Source organism: Thamnophis elegans, chromosome 2 (genome assembly GCF_009769535.1).
Source record: "Thamnophis elegans isolate rThaEle1 chromosome 2, rThaEle1.pri, whole genome shotgun sequence".
NCBI classification, from domain to species: Eukaryota; Metazoa; Chordata; class Lepidosauria; order Squamata; family Colubridae; genus Thamnophis; species Thamnophis elegans.
The window spans coordinates 69,830,003-69,846,775 of NC_045542.1; positions in this window are offsets into that span (position 1 = coordinate 69,830,003).

The window sequence follows — 16,773 nt, forward strand, 5'->3', positions numbered from 1 at the left end:
GGATCTAAAATTTTATAGATAAATGGTTAATTTAGCTAACCTGTTATCTGGAAAAAAAACCTTGATTTCTAGGGCTTAGTGCTAATAGTTAATGTTAACTTTTGTGACTACCTCACATTCTTAACATTTTCTCTATATTGTTAGCCCCTCATTACCTTAGACACAGCTAAGAGTTCTAGGTGCCTGATTGCTTTTAACTAAGTTGAGTTGGGGTCAATAATCAAACCCTTCACATTTTCTTACACAGGGCAACTGTTAGTGAGGAAACAGAGAGAGATCAACCTGCTGTAAATGTAGGACGACAAGTAAATAATCCTTCAATAGATGAGTTCTCTCCACTTTTGTCAGAATGTAAATGCACAGTTGCAGCATTGTGCCACAGGTTCTGCCTTTTTTGGCATAGGTATGACATGATGAACCTGGTAGACAATTGTTGGACATGTTTTGATGCTGCTTTCATCACTTTGATCCCCTTGCTTTCCTTTCTGTGTTGCTGCTAGTAGACTATGGAAGGAGTTGAATATATTTGCATTTACCCCTCTAAATTTTCACAATTACATTTTGAAAAGCAATACAGCATTAGTTCTGAAGCTCCAAATCAAACAATAGTTTTAATGAAGCAAATAAGCCAGCATTGGCAAAGAAAATCAACATTCTTTTGTGTTTCTCTCCCCAACATAAAAAGTTATGAATGCCACAGCTGAGAAGTTTTAAACAATCCTTTTACTTATTGTAGGCAGGTCTTTTTCTTATTTCCTAGTTGGCATTCCTTGAGGAACAGTTCATAGGAGATGAATTATTCCATAGTTAAGCCTCTCAAATGAACAGAGTTTCTCTGACCTTTCCTTCCTTTCCTGCTAAAAACTCTCCTTCCTATTTTAAACTTCTAGGCAACTTAGTATGAATACTTACACCAGGGTGATTACTCTTGGGCTTACTCTTGAGGTAGCTGATATTTTTCCTCACTCCCATATAAGTAAAATATCTAATTTTCTTGAATAAAGATTGTGTATGTTTGCACATCTGTCTATGTAAACATACAATATACCCCATTCACACAAAAAGGAAATTAGTCTGAAAGTCCAATGCAATCCATTACTGTGAATAATCTTCATTGATGCAATCCACAGAAATGTAAGGATAATATATTGTAAATAATTTGTACACAGTAATGCCTATGAGAGGGATCTAGGTGTCCTGGTGGATCATCACTCAAGTATGATTAGTGTAGCATCAAGATCATGGGAAGTTATAGTGATGCATTATATAACATTGGTAAGACCATATTTGGAATAATGAGATCCGTTCTGGTCACCACAATGCAAAAAAGAAAAAGAAAAAACAAGATGATACCCTACAAACAGCGCAGAAAAAAGCAAGAAAGATAATAAGGGGTTTGGAAGCCAAATATATGAAGAACAGCTAAAAAACTTAGCTATGTTTAATTTGACAAAGAGAAGACTGATTGCAATCTTCCAATACTTGAAGGACTGCCACAGGGAAGAGGGCATTAATTTATTCTTGTTAGCACCTGAGGGTAGGACAAGAAGCAATGGGTAGAAATTTGGCAAGGAATATCCAACCTGGAAATAAGGTGGCATTTTCTGACAATAAGAGCCATTAGGCTAAGGCTGTGGAAAGAAAAGAGCAATGAAAATGATAAAGGGTCTGGAAGCTTGCCTCCTGTAGTTGTGTGTTGTCCCTCATAGAAGGTTTTCAAGAAAAGATTGGACATTCATTTGTATGATTGTGTGAAGAAAGGATTCCTGTCTTCAGCAGGGGTTTGGACTAAAAGACCTCCAAGGTCCCTTCTAGCCATAGAATTTTATGATGTACATCACACTTTGTGCAATAGATAAGTACTTTAGACAATGTGGAATATCATATGGGAAGGCCCTTTAGTCTCCCTGATCATGTTCCCTTCCTTCCATTTCCTGTACATTTCTCTTTTTCCTCTTCATTGCTTTAGATAGTTTTGCATACATCAGTGTTGGCCTCTTCAGATTTTTCCTATTTTCCTTTCTTGTGTAGATTGCTAGCAATTGTATCTTCAGCATCACATTTCATTCTATCTTTCTTGAATACTTTTCAACAGATTTTCCACTGATAGAATCTTACCTAACTTTCCTCATATTCATAAAAAGTAATCTTTTGAAGTCTGGTATAAAGGCCTAGCTTTTCTGAATTCTGCCTCTAGGCATCACAAATTCAAGATAACAGGATCATTTTCATCTAAGATGCCAATAAACTTCATTTCTTCAGCTAGTTCCTATCTGTTGGTAAGGATTAGGTCCATAATAACACACTCTTTGTTCTTTCTCCCACCTTCTGGCAATGAAAGTTGCCACCAAGAGAAGATAATAATTTGTTGGGCTCTGACCCCTAGCATAGTTAGATTCCCAGCAAGGTCTGGTCCTCTTTTGCTGACAACATCATTTTTGTGCAAAGCACTTCTTTTTTCTTTTTCTTTTTACATTGGGTTCACTATTTTTTAAATCACTTCTAAATTACTAGAAATGATTTTATAAGTTACTTTTCAAGGATGGATCTTGCCTACCTTTTCATTTCTACCTTTTTTCTCTCTTCTTGTTTCTGTTCATTCAGATAAATAACCCAATAATTGGAAAAATCATGAACAGTTGAAATACTCTGTATCTGATTAAGGCTCCCCTGCCTCCCCTTGAATAAAAATAAAAATATAAAATATAAAAATAAAAACTTCATTTGAAATATTGAGTTATACATTGGTTGGTTCCTCTTCATGTGTTGGATTAACCTTGCTTCTGTGTTTTCCGTACCTAATCTCTGATGCATTTTTCCATAAAAGAGAACCAAGACAGGCTGCTTCCTTTTATCAGACAATGCCTCCAGCAGATGATAATCAACCTTACCTCATGCCTACTTGGAACTGCACTGACAATGATAAGCTAAATGGAAGCTTCATAAAGTTTGATGGAGAGAACAATGAGAAACAGCCCTCAGGGAAATTGGTCTTTAAAGCCCACATCTGCTTTCACAATAAGAGATGAAGAATGATCTTACCTGCATAAGGCCCAGTGAGACTAGAGGAGATTGGCATTTAAATTGGCTAAAGATTATTGAGCAATTCACACTGGTGACACAGCAAGTCTATTCTAAATTTCATAGTTTTATGTTATTTGACTAGGGAATTAATTGACCTGTAAGTACTTCAGTTGGGGTGGGTATGTTTGTGTGAGAAAGCACATTGCTTGTAATGCATATTCTAAACAGAATGAGTTTGCTGATCGATGTAACAGTATAAGCTGTTTTAAAATAACATAAATAAATAAATATAAATATGATATGGGTTTAATCTGACAATTTAAGAAAAAAAATGGTTTTTCATAATGTCATAGCTATACAAGTAGTCCTGTACTTACAACAGTTCACTTTGTCATCGTTCAAAATTACAACAGTGTTGGAAAAAGTAACTATTCACACTTATGACTATTGCAGCATCCCCATGGCCCTGTGATTTACATTTAGATGCTTGACAATTGACTCACATTTATTATGGTTGCAGTGTTCGGGGTCATGTGATCACCTTTTGCAATGTTCTGACAAGCAAAGTCAATGGAGAATTCACTTAACAACCGTGTTACTTATTTAACAACTGTTAAGTGATTACTAAACAAGTATGGCAAGAAAAGTTGTAAAATTTGAAAACTAACTTAACAAATGTCTTACTTAGCAACATAAATTTTGAGCTCAATTATAGTCATAAGTTGAGAACTACTTGTATTCCAAGTGCTCTTTTTCTTTCACTCTTTTGTGATGTTTTAGTCATGATATAAAGTAGGTTTGCCTGAAACCACTGCATATGAAATTTTGCCCACTTTTTTTTACAAACTTTTTGCAGATTCTATTCTACAGAATGAGCAATTTATACATCCTTGAAGTCTTAAGGCTAAAGTGATATCCTATTAGTGTAGTACAGCACTTAGCGGGTGGTCCAAACCAAATCAAAGATTTTCTTTTCCAATTATACATTTTTTTTCATTGAATCTTTATTTCTTGGCTTGTTACTTTGAAAACCAAATAGTGGAAAAAAGAAGGCTTTTTGCTCTTTGGGAGAAGAAAATTGAATTACTTATATTGCTAGTTTGAAAGCAACTTACTTTTTTTTCCTGAAGAGATTTTTCTTGTTTGCAAATCATCCCACTAACATGGCATGTTTCTTGTTAGAAAATTACAGGTGACATTTATTTGACCTTTAATTACTTAAAGAGAAAAAAAAACCTGGAGCTTGCCCAGTTTGCTCTTCCATGAAGTGGAAAGGGCCTCTTCAGTATATTTATAACTTTATTTATTAAATCAATTCAGATAGCAACCCAATTGAGAACTGACTCAGAATATATATCCAATTAAAATAGATAACAACCCCACTCTAAATTAAAATATTGTGAAACATATTGGGCCAGGAGCACCTCCATTTATCGATCCATTCACCCATGTATTCTGGTGCCAAACTAGATTGAATTCTGATCTTCCCAGCTGGAGTGATTTTGGTCTGGTCACTCCCACAGCTCAACCCATGTCACAGGATTGTAATGGTGGGGAAAACAGGAGATGGAAATATTATGTATTCTGCCTTGAGACATAGAAAATAAAGGGAGGATGTATGCTTATTCTAAATAAATAATTCTAAATAAATAAGAATAACCTTCCAAACTTCTAAAATAAAATAATTTCTGCTTTTTGTTTCATGAAAGGAAGCTTTCTTTAAAGGTATGGTAGTGGAGGTGGGGAAGAAAATGACATTTTTCCCCTACAGTTTCATGCTCTTCCTAACACATCTTTCCAAAGCTAAATTCCAGAGGGAGGGGGGAGTGAGAAGAAGAAAAATGTCATTTTCTCTTATAATGGGATATTCTCTACACAATATAAAAAGACAATATTTAATCATCCTGTTTTATACTCCTTGCAACTCTCCATACAAAAGCTTGCCATAAAACTACTGTTTTTATGTCCCAAAGGTGCTTTTTCAAAAGACAAATTTTCTGGTTTTTCTTTGAAGAAGTTTCACTTTTAGTCGAAGAAGCTTCTTCAGCTATGATTGGAAGGTAGAGAATGTAAGGATTTATACTTCTTGCATACAGCTGTTCATTTGCATTCTTTTTGTAGTCATGTCTGACTCATTGTGGCCCCATGGACAATGTTCCTCCAGACCTCTATCATCCTCTGGAGTCCTGCTCATGTTTAAGCTCACACCTACTGCTTCGGTGACTCCATCTAGCGATCTCATTCTCTGTCATCCCCTTCTTCTTTTGCCCTCAGTCATTCCAAGCATTAGGCTCTTCTCCAGTGAATCCTTCCTTCTCATTAGGTGGACAAGATATTTGAGTTTCATCTTCAGGATCTGGCCTTCTAAAGAGCAGTCATGTCCTCTACGACTGACTGATTTGATCGTCTTGCAGTCCAAGGGACCTGCACAGTGGTGGGTTTCAAAATTTTTTAGAACCTCTTCTGTAAGTGTGGCCTGCTTTGTGGGAGTGGCTTGCCAGCCATGTGACTGGGTGGGCATGGCAACTTGTAAAATGTGGTGAAACTCACTTAACAATACTCTTGTTTAGCAACCAAAATGTTGGCTCATAAACTCTGGATTTTGAAGCACGCAAGTCTTAAAGCTATCAAGTTACAAGACCCTTGCACCCCTAACCCTTTAGAGAGAGAAAAAAACCCAGGGGTGTTCAAACTTGACAGCTTTAAGAATTGTGGACTTCAACTCCCAGAATTCCTCCTCCAGTTATGTTGGCTCAGGAACTCTGGCATTGAAGTGTGCAAGACTTAAAGCTGTCAAGTTACAAGACCCTTGCACCCTAACCTTTAGAAAAAAAAACCCAGGGGTGTTCAAACTTGACAGCTTTAAGACTTGTGGACTTCAATGCCCAGAATTCCCCCTTTCGCTGGGCAGGGGAGGGAGCTGGAACCAGTTCTAAATGGCACTATAGATTTGTGGAACCTCTTCTATAGAAGAGGTTAGAACTGGCAGGAACCCATCCCTGGACTTGCAGTCCAAGGGACTCACATTCTTTTAGTTGGTTATTAAGGTCCCCTAGACCTTAATAACCAACCAAGGTTTATCTTTGTCATCACTGAGTGCACCACTCAGATGACCCTGATGACAAAGATAAACCTCCAGGTGACCTTAAAAACTTGCTAAAAGAATGCAAATGAATAACTGTCTGCAAGGAGTATAAATCCTTCCATTTCTTACCATCCAGTCTTGGATGAGAAGCAAAATGTCATCAAACAAAAAACAGAAAGTCCAGTTGCCGCTATGAAAAAGCACCTTTGGGACAACCTTGACCTGGGTGACTAAGAAGTTCATAGACATTTAATGTTTCTTGTCTATAATAAGATGTCGTTCACATTTGTTACAATTTCTAGTATCTGTTTAAATGAAATAAGAAAAAAGGAAAGGAAGTAAACTGCTCTGCTCAGTGAGTCATTCTCCCACTCATAACAATTCATCCAAGGAGATCTCTTTCTATTGTGCCAGTTAGTAGGTCTAATTTCAGATACTTAATACAGTTGCCTCCTTTTGAAAGAAGAGCTTTTAGTTATGAATCATATAGCTGCAACAAGGTAGATATATCCCATTGGACTGAATGGGACTTTAACATAATCCTTTTTATTAAGTATGAAATGTCCAGCTTACTAAATCAGTCAGTTACAATGGAAAGTAGCTTTACAACATTCCTTTCTTGCTATCTTATCTTGCACCTGCAGGATGCCCATTGATAATACCATTTTCATGTTACACAAGCAGTCAAATAATTTGATTGTTCTGTGCTTCAGAGAAATGCTTTAAGAATGAAGACTGTGGTGTCTTCCGGTGGGATGACATTTTTCATGTTTGTTGCTGGTGAGTTTTGAAATCTTTGGCTTTTATAGTATTTCTTTTCTTCCGCTCTTCATAGAACTAAAGATTGCTGTGTGTTTCTTTCATTGCATTATTCCCAGCTTTGTCCAGATGCAAACTTCTTTCAAGTGTATTTTCCAAAGTTAACATGTACCATTCTATTTGGTGTTATAATGAAAAGATTCAGCCATACTGAATTCAGTAGATAGGTTCTCTCTCTCTCTCTCTCTCTCTCTCTCTCTCTCTCTCTCTCTCTCTCTCTCTCTCTCTCTCTCTCTCTCTCTCTCTCTCTCTCCCTCCCTCCCTCCCTCCCTCCCTTTCCCTCTCTTTCTCTGTGTCTCCATACAATTGCATCTCTGTCTTCTGAGGTCATAGGTAGTAAGGCAAAAGGCAAGAGAGAACTCTGTTATGCTTACCTTTTTATTTTTTAATGATTAATAAAAATTTAAACAATATTTGATGCTTATTGATTCTTAACTGAACAATTGTGTCTGCTAGGTCTCCTTAAAATAAGTTTTCCCTAGATATGTTATAAAGTGTATTGTTTACTAACTTCAAGTCCTCAGTAGTAATACTTCTATAATAAGAACTTCCATTGTTTGTTATGATTTAAAGAGATTACTACAATGCCTACTTATATGCAACTTATATGCAATAAACAATACATACCAGGATTTTGAAATTGAAGTGACATTAACTGGAAACTTTCAGATAGTTAACATTTATTGTATTCGCTTAAGTATTTTGAAAATGTTCTGTGATGAAGACAAAACAGCATCTTGAAAAGAAGGGAAAGGCCTGTGTAAGTCATATGATGAGCACTTGGTTAGTAAAGGAAGCAAGCTCTGGACCTGTTTTTCAAAACCACAAAGTAGTTGCATCAAGACTCAGATAAGCTTTTGAGCACTAAAGTTTGGAAACCAGATCCAGAAGCATCTTTGCTGTCAAGTGGAGTAACTCAAAAATATTTTCAAGGAGTACTATTTGTATAGGGCAAGGGTTTTAACCAAAGGCATTATACAGAGATATTAGAAAAGCCACACTATCAAAAAGTCTTGGACTTTAAGAGAGCTAATTTAAATAAACTTAGAGAGAGCTTGCGAAGCATTCCATAGATGAGAATCCTCAAGGGGAAAACAACTCAAGAAGCTTGGGAAACTTTGAAAAGTGAAGAAATAAAATAACAGCTCTCAAAAGAAACCAACATGGCTGTATAAAGAACTCTCTGACAAATTGAAAGACCAAAAGGTATAAAAAGTGGAAAAGGGGGCACATAACTAAGGCAGAATATCAGCAAATAGCCTGAGCTGATGATGAAGTAAAGAAAGCTAAGGCCCACAATGAAGACAGGCTTGCAACAAAGTAAAAAATAACAAAAAAAGCTTCTTCCAACATGTTAAAAACAAGAAAAAAGTCAAGGAAACAATTGGTCCATTGCTGGGAGAAAGTGGCAAGAAGGTGACAAGCAATAGGGAGAAAGCAGAACTATTTCACTCATTTTTTTTGCATCTGTCTTTACACAAAGGGAAAAAAAAACAGTCCAACCTATCAAAAAGAGCACAACAAAAAACAGATTAGTAACCCAAGTTAAAATAGGGAGGAAAATGATAAATGAGCACCTGTCTTTTTGAACTAGATGAGTTCAAATCATCATGGCTGGATGGATTACACCCCAGGGTTTTGAAGGAACTGGCAGACGACATCTCAGAAACACTGAACTATAGCTTTCAAAGATCCTGGAGTACTGCGGAACTGCCAGGGGACTGGAAAAGAGCTGATGTGGTTCAAATCTTCAGAAAAGGGGAAAAATAGATCTAGGAAACTACAGACCTATCAGCCTGACCTCAATACCAGGGAAGATTCTGGAAAAGATAATCAAGCAACGAATCAGCAAACACCTAGAAGTAAACAAAGTAATAACCAATAGCCAACATGGCTTTGTCAAAAACAGTTCATGCCAGACTAATCTTATTGCATTCTTTGACAAAGTGATAAAATTAGTGTCCCAGAGAGATGCTGTTGATATAATTTACTTGGACTTCAGTAAGGCACTTGATAAAGTAGATATAACCTACTACTAGATAAAGTAGAAAGATGTGGGTTAGACAGCATCACCACCAGATGGATTCATAACTGGCTGACCAACCACACTCAACATGTAGTCCTCAATGGAACTGCATCTAAATTGAAGGAAGTATGCAGAGAAGTACCCCAAGACTCTGTTTTAGGCCCAGTACTCTTCAATATCTTCATCAATGATTTTCATGAAGGGATGAATGGAGAACTCATCAAATTTGCAGATGACACCAAGCTGGCAGGAATAGCCAATGAAGATAGGCTTAAGATACAGAAGGATCTTGAGAAACTTGGACATTGGGTGCTATCAAACAAAATGAAATTCAATGGTGAAAAAAGTGAGGTTCTACATTTAGGCAAGAAAAGCAAAATGCACATGTACATTGCTCAATTGTGGTACGTTGCTGAATAGTAGTAACTGTGAGAGAGATCTTGGCATCCTAATGGACAATCATTTAAATATGAGCCAGCAGTGTGCAGCAGCTTCCAAAAAAAGCCAACACAGTTCTAGGCTGCATAAACAGAGGGATAGAATCGAGATCATTTGAAATGTTACTACTACATTATAATGCCTTGGTAAGGCCACACTTGGAATACTGCATTCAGTTTTGGTCACCACAATGTAAAAAAGATGTGGAGACTCTATGAAGAGTGCAGAGAAGAGCAACAAATATGATTAGGGGACTGGCGGCTAAAATATATGAAGAATGGTTGCAGCAACTGGGTATGTCTAGTTTAATGAAAAAAAGAGCTAAGGGAGACATGATAGCAGTGTTCTACTATCTGGGGGGTTGTCACAAAGAAAAGGGAGCCAAACTATTGTCTAAAGCACCTGAGGGCAGAACAAGAAGCAATGGGTGGAAACTAATCAAGGAGAGAAGCAACTTAGAACTGAGAAGAAATTTCCTGACAGTTAGAACAATTAATCAGTGGAACAACTTGCCTCCAGAAATTGTGAATGCCCCAACACTGGAAGTCTTTAAGAAGATGTTGGATAACCATTTGTCTGAAGTGGTGTAAGGTTTCCTCCCTAGGCAGGGGGTTGACCTAGAAGACCTCCAAGGTCCCTTCCAACTCTGTTATTCTATTCTATTCTGTTCTGTTCTATTCTATTCTATTCTATTCTATTCTATTTTATTCTATTCTATTCTAAAGACTGGATAAAATGCAGCAATTTTTGAAAAGGCTATTTGTTTTATTAACAATAATGTTTTATACAAAATTAAACAAATTCTATGTACAATTTGATATATGTTTAAATTAATATGCAATACATTTAAATTTATATTAGTACATTAATTTTAGTGTGTTTGTTTCTTTATTATTGTTTTAGAACTTTAATTATGTTATTTATTTGATGATTATTCCTGGTTTTCACTGATCGATGGATCATGTATTGTTGTCTTCTGTATTTCCTTTAAAAAAAGTTAAAATGTTGAGTGCCTCATCAAATTATTTCTATGGATCTACCTAATGAGATAGTTGGAAGGCAGAAATGGATCCAAATGAGTTAGAAATGAAAAACAGAGTGATCCATGAAGACATGAACATTTTTCTAAGAAATGACAAACAAGTGCAAAAGATGTTTTATTAATCTGATTTTCATATTATGGATGGGTACAATTACCCACTATTCAACTTCAAAATTTAGTTTTAGTTTTAAATCTAGAAAGATAATGACAATTAGTAAATAAGAAGATTGGGATTGGGGTGGAGCTTTGTAGGATACCTTAAGCCTCACATTTGACAGATCTTAGAAAAAGAATTTTAGTTCACCTTGACACCTTTAAGTTAATGCATGCACAACATAAAATAGTAAACTTATTAAATTCCCTTTCTGGATGTGCAAAGGAAACATATCTAATTCTGAAAATTTGGCTTACCTAGCACATGTGTGTGATGGGAAAGAGGAATTATGTTCAGATTAAATATTACAGATCTTGAGGGATGATAATAGATGAATATTTATTCATATATAGAATAATAAATACATTAGAATAATATATTTATTCATGTGTTTCTGTGTCCTTCCTGTATTATTTTTAGTTTTAGGACACTTGATAGACTAATTCACAAACTAGCCACACAGACTCATATCGGTCACTACTTTGTTGGTTGTTTATATGAACAGAGTAAAGGTTTTAGACAGTGAGGATTTCCATCTCATTTAAACATTTGCTTTTGCTGTGGTGGGATTTTACAAATTGCACTCGCAGCTCAGCTGTACCAGTGGGTGTTTGTTTTAGAAAATGGACTTGATATTAATTTACAAATCATGAAGGAAGGTTGCAATGACAACTATTAATTAGCTGGCACATCTGTCAGGAAGGTATTTCCACAAGCCTTGTCTTAAGTATTCTCCAGCCTCTTTCATTTTGAGAACCAATGCTAATTTTCCAAGCTTCCTAGCAATCATAGATGACTAGCAGTTAAAAAACCATCAGCCCTGTCACGTTTCCCAGTGAACAGAATCCCTTTCCAGATGGCCCATCATTTGGATAATGGACAGCCTACGGGGATAAAAATGTCACCTGTTGAAGCAAGTCAATGTTATTAACAAAAACACTATTCCTGAAATGAGCAGGAACCCACGGCACTGTAGCTTTATGAATTCATAGGGCAACTATTAACCTTTTCTGGGTTGCAAGAGGATTGCATTTTACTTCAAAGATTTTATATACCAAAAGAAAAAAAGAAAAAGAAAAGCTTTGCATATTCACAATTTTCTTTGTAACATATGCTATTTCTCCATGGATCAAGCTAATTGTCAATTAGACAGTGTATATATTATGTAAACAATGATATTAAAATAGATTCTACAGTAAAAATGAATATATTATTGGTAATATTAATATTATTATATAAAATGATGTATTTAAAAAGAGTTCACAATCATAATATGTGTGTGTATATCATACCTACCTACTTTCATACATACATGCATGCATGCATGCATGCATATATACATATATACATATATACATACACATTCCATCAAAAGGTTCTATGCTTGCATGTCTCTATAGCACTTAGCAATAGCACTTAGAATTATATGCTGTTTCATACTGCTTTACTGCCTCCTCTAAGCAGTTTACAGAGTCAGCATATTGTCCCCAACAATCTGGATCCTCATTTTACCAACTTTGGAAGGATGGAAGGCTGAGTCTACCTTGAATTCTTACATAGAAGGTTTATCTTTCTTCCTTCATATTTATGGATCTTAAATAATATGTTTGAATTACCAACTTTGGAAGGATGGAAGGCAGAGTCTACCTTGAATTCTTACATAGAAGGTTTATCTTTCTTCCTTCATATTTATGGATCTTAAATAATATGTTTGAATTGTAGAGATTTGCATACAAAGAGCTGATATTATTCCATCCATTCCAGTCTTTTACAACTGAATCACAAGTATAAAGGACTCTAGATATGTTAAAGGTTAACTCTATTCAAGCAAGATTGTAGAGAAATTGCACTGATATGGTATTACAATCCTACCTACTGTATATTAACCATTGTGGTGGAGAAAAACAGATTAAATTGTAGCATTTCAGAGCACTAACTTCCTCTTACCTAGAGAGGCTAGATATTTAACCTAGGAGCCTCAGATGACTGACTTCTCTTCCACAACAGGCAGTTTTTGATTTTGTTGGTGGATACATGTAACATGTACAATCCATCTAATCAATCTGTCACCCGAGTTCCTGTTGATTTGGGATTTGGATAATTATTAGGTAATTAATTGGAGATACAGATTTACAAAGCAAGATAAGCCACATGGTCAAAGCACTCCCAGATCCTGAGAGAAATACAAAGGCTTGCTTCAGAGATAATTATATTTAAGTTACATGAGTCTTTCCTAGGGTTGACTTTAAGATTATCTTTTTAAGCTCTGTGGAGAGCAGATTCCAAAATATTGTAGTGTCGCAGAGACTATGACTGAATTCATGGAGATATTTTTTTAAAAATTTATTTATAGTGGACAGAAATCACAGATTTATTCATTAATGTATATAGAAGAATTTTCTCAGAATGTTATTGAATTTGGCACTAGAAATATTAATTAAAGCACAAATTGGTGTATTGATTGCATTGTGGAAAAGACAGGCCTAAGAAGAGGAAAGCTTACAGTTCCTTTTTATAGACTTATATAAGTTACAAATAGATATGACTGGATATAGTAGTGAGGTATTAAAATGAATAAAAGAACTTTAAAAATGTAATTCAGTGATGAGAAAAGTAAGGTTTTGCATTTAGGCAAGAAAACCAAATGCAAAGGTATAGAAAAGGTAGAATGTGGCTCAACAATGGTAACTGTAAGAGGGATCTAGGAGTCCTAATGGACAACCACTTAAATATGAGTAAATTCTGTGCTGCAGCGGCTAAAAAGGCAAGCAGTATAGGTTGCATCAACAGAGGGATAATATCAGGATTCCATGAAGTGTTAATACTGCTTAATACTGCTTTGGTAAGATCAATTTGGAATACTGCATCCAGTTTTGTTCACCACAAAAAAGATATTGAGATTCTAGAAAATGTGTTGAGAAGAGCAACAAAGATGATTAGAGAATTGGAGGCTAAAACATATGATGAACAGTTGTATGTACTGGTTATGTCTAGTCTAACAATGAGAAGGACTAGGAGTGACATCATAGCAATCTTCCAATATTTGAGAGGCTGTCACAGAGAAGGGGAGGTGTCAACTTATACTCCAAAGTGTCTGAGGGCAGGACAAGAAGTAACATGAAAACTTATCAAGGAGAAATCCAATTTAGAACTACAGAAACATTTCACTTCTACCCTCAACTCACTTCCATATTCCACCATATCTTCACTTTTCAATCTAGAAAAAAGACAATGAGACGGCTGTGTTTTTTGGGAATCCATTAATATGAGGAACCAAAGCAAATAAACCAAAGCAGTTGGACTTGTCAATTCCAGAAGCATGCTGCAGTCATAGAAGCACTTCTAAGATTTAGAAGTTTTAGATGTTCACTGAAAATTAGCAATTTTCATTTTAATAATCCATGTGATGATCAAGGACAACTATAACTGATTAACCATAGATTATTAAGATACAGCTAAATGGTACAATATCTTCAGATGGTGCTGTTACTTCCTAAAGCCCTATAATGGGAGTGGAATGGGGACTAACCCAACATTCCACTATTACAAAGGACAATACAGCCAAACTAGATATTCATTAATCCAATTCCATCTCATTAATAAAACAAAAACAAACACAAGTAAAATTTAAGGATAAATGCATGGGGGCACACTTTGGGAAAAAAATAAAACAAAATAGCAACTGGTTAAGGATGGCTAATTAGCTTAATATATTTATATCATGCTGTCAGCAAAGACTGACTTCTGGAAGTTAATTATCCCCTTTCAATAGTTGCTACCTTCATTTTAAATAATAATGACAAATTATTGATATGCAAATGTACAATTTGTTTTGGCTCCAGCTTCTCTTTTAGACTACACATTGAAAAAAATATATTTTGTGCACTGCTTTTTCTTTTTAAAAAATGTGCAAAGGATCAAATATCACTTGTTAAACAATAACAAAAATAAAATATAAGCAACATAGAGTAATATGGTCTATAAAAATGTTTGGAGGAAATGATATAATAACTATAACTCACAGTTTTATTCTTTCTGCCCTTAAAATATACAATATAGGCAAAAAGGCATTTGCAGTCATTTAAATAGCAAAAAGGGTGGAAGAGGACAAACATTCATCTGCTAGTAATGTTAACATAATCAAAGAACAAATTCTCTAAGAATATGCCCTTTTTAAGCTCTGCCACATGTCACCCTCTATGTGTTATTGGATTAAAATGCATAGCCTGATTTTAAAATGACAATAACTATTATGTCATGTGCCAGTTTATTATTTCTTGTGCAAGAGCTTATTTTCATAGCCCTTTCACAGAAATCTGAAAGTGCTCCTTTAATTTATCTTCACAATATAGTTTGGACTAAGAATGAATGAGAAGCTTAAAGTCACCCAATCTGTTTCAAAGGCGGATAGGGAATTGGAAATCCAACATTTTTTAGCCTCTACATTTTATTGTATTTACAATTAATTTTAATTCTGTTCACTTCCAGAAGACGCACTATATCACTGACAATATACAAATATTTAAAATAAATAAATCCCATTAATTTAATTCATATCACTACTTTGCCACACAAACACCATTAATACATTATAGTTGTCAATCAGGAAATAAAGACTTTTCTGCTGAATCCATTCTTATGAATTAAACACTGCTGCCTTAATTGGTCATTTACTAGAAAAGACTTTGAAATATTTATTTAAATCTATTTAAATTTCACTGCTATGAATAATGCAATGCTTATTCATGTCTTCGGTGATATCCATAAAACAGTTTATCTATTGTATTCCTCCCCTGGAACTGTGTATTCATCTAGGTGCTCTGGAAACATAACCCTCTCTTCTTCACTTCTGCCTGAATTATTTATTATTATTTATTTTATTTTATTATTTTTATACACTTAAACCAATGAAAAGCTTTCTTCAGTTCTTATTCATGTTGTTACCACCATGATCAAATTGTTCGTGTCTATTGTTTATCATCATTATCTTAAATATTTTAGACTCTCAAAATATTTAATCTTCAGTTGAGATACCATTGCACAAAGTGAAAATTTTGTTTTATTATATCAAGAGATTTCTTTGAAGATGTCAGATTAGTAAGCTGTGGTCTGCCAGTGGCAGCAGATTCGAACAGTGTGGAGGTTGGGGAGGAAGATGGACCAATCCTGGAGTCTGGGGAAGGTTCTGATGAGTGCTTAGTGTCAGAGGCAGAGATGGGGCCAGGGCCATCTGAAAGTTATCAGCTGCCTTCGGAGTCAGACATCAGTGAGGCAGATGAACAGCTGGAGTCTGTTCCCAGTGTGCGCATGTGCAGAGTTATCAGGCGAAGGGAACAGCTAAAGAACAGGGGTCGACTTGGGAGTAAAGCCACAGGTAGATGATGAATGGCCCCTCCCATAGGGAATAAAAGAGGAGCAAAAGGATGGGCTTTTGCAGAAAACAATTTGTTCATTTCTGCATTCTTGCCAACTATTGTGGTATCTCAAAGATATTGCCCTGGCCACTCTCCAAGCCTGATAAAGGTCAGTAATTGTGAACTATCTTGAAAGAATATGGGCCAGGACTTTGCTGGGGAAGAATTCACTGTAAATTAAATAAAAGGGGTTTATCACGATGAGGACTCAGCTTCGTGCTGCTGGGGAAGCCTAGGTCAGAACAGTAAATACCAATATCAACTATTTATTATATTTTATTTATTTAACTAACTTATATGGTCATTCATCTCACAACAGCAATTCTGGGTGGCCTACAATGTTTTCAACCAACTGTTACAAACAATAACCCACCATGTCCAAGTTGAACATTATAATAATAAAACCATATCAAACATACAGTGAAGCAGCCAGATAGTGAAAGTATGTTTCTGCCACTACTACATAGCCTCACAAGGTTAGGGCCATCTAGCTCTCCATGGGGGTGCTATTCTATAAACCAGGTGCTGTCACAGTTAAAACACAATTCCTTGGTTCAATGTGATTGCTAAATCTGTTCTAGATTTTTCTGCTAGATCTGATGCAAAAGCATTGGGGAAAATATTGTCCCACCAGTAATCTTTTTTTTTTTTTTTTTTTTTTTTTTTCTGCTTTAATTATATTTTATTCAATTTTCAATTTTCACATTCCATTTGCAATCATTTATACACAGGGTATTTACTATAAGAAAAGAAGAAAAAAAAAAGGAAAAA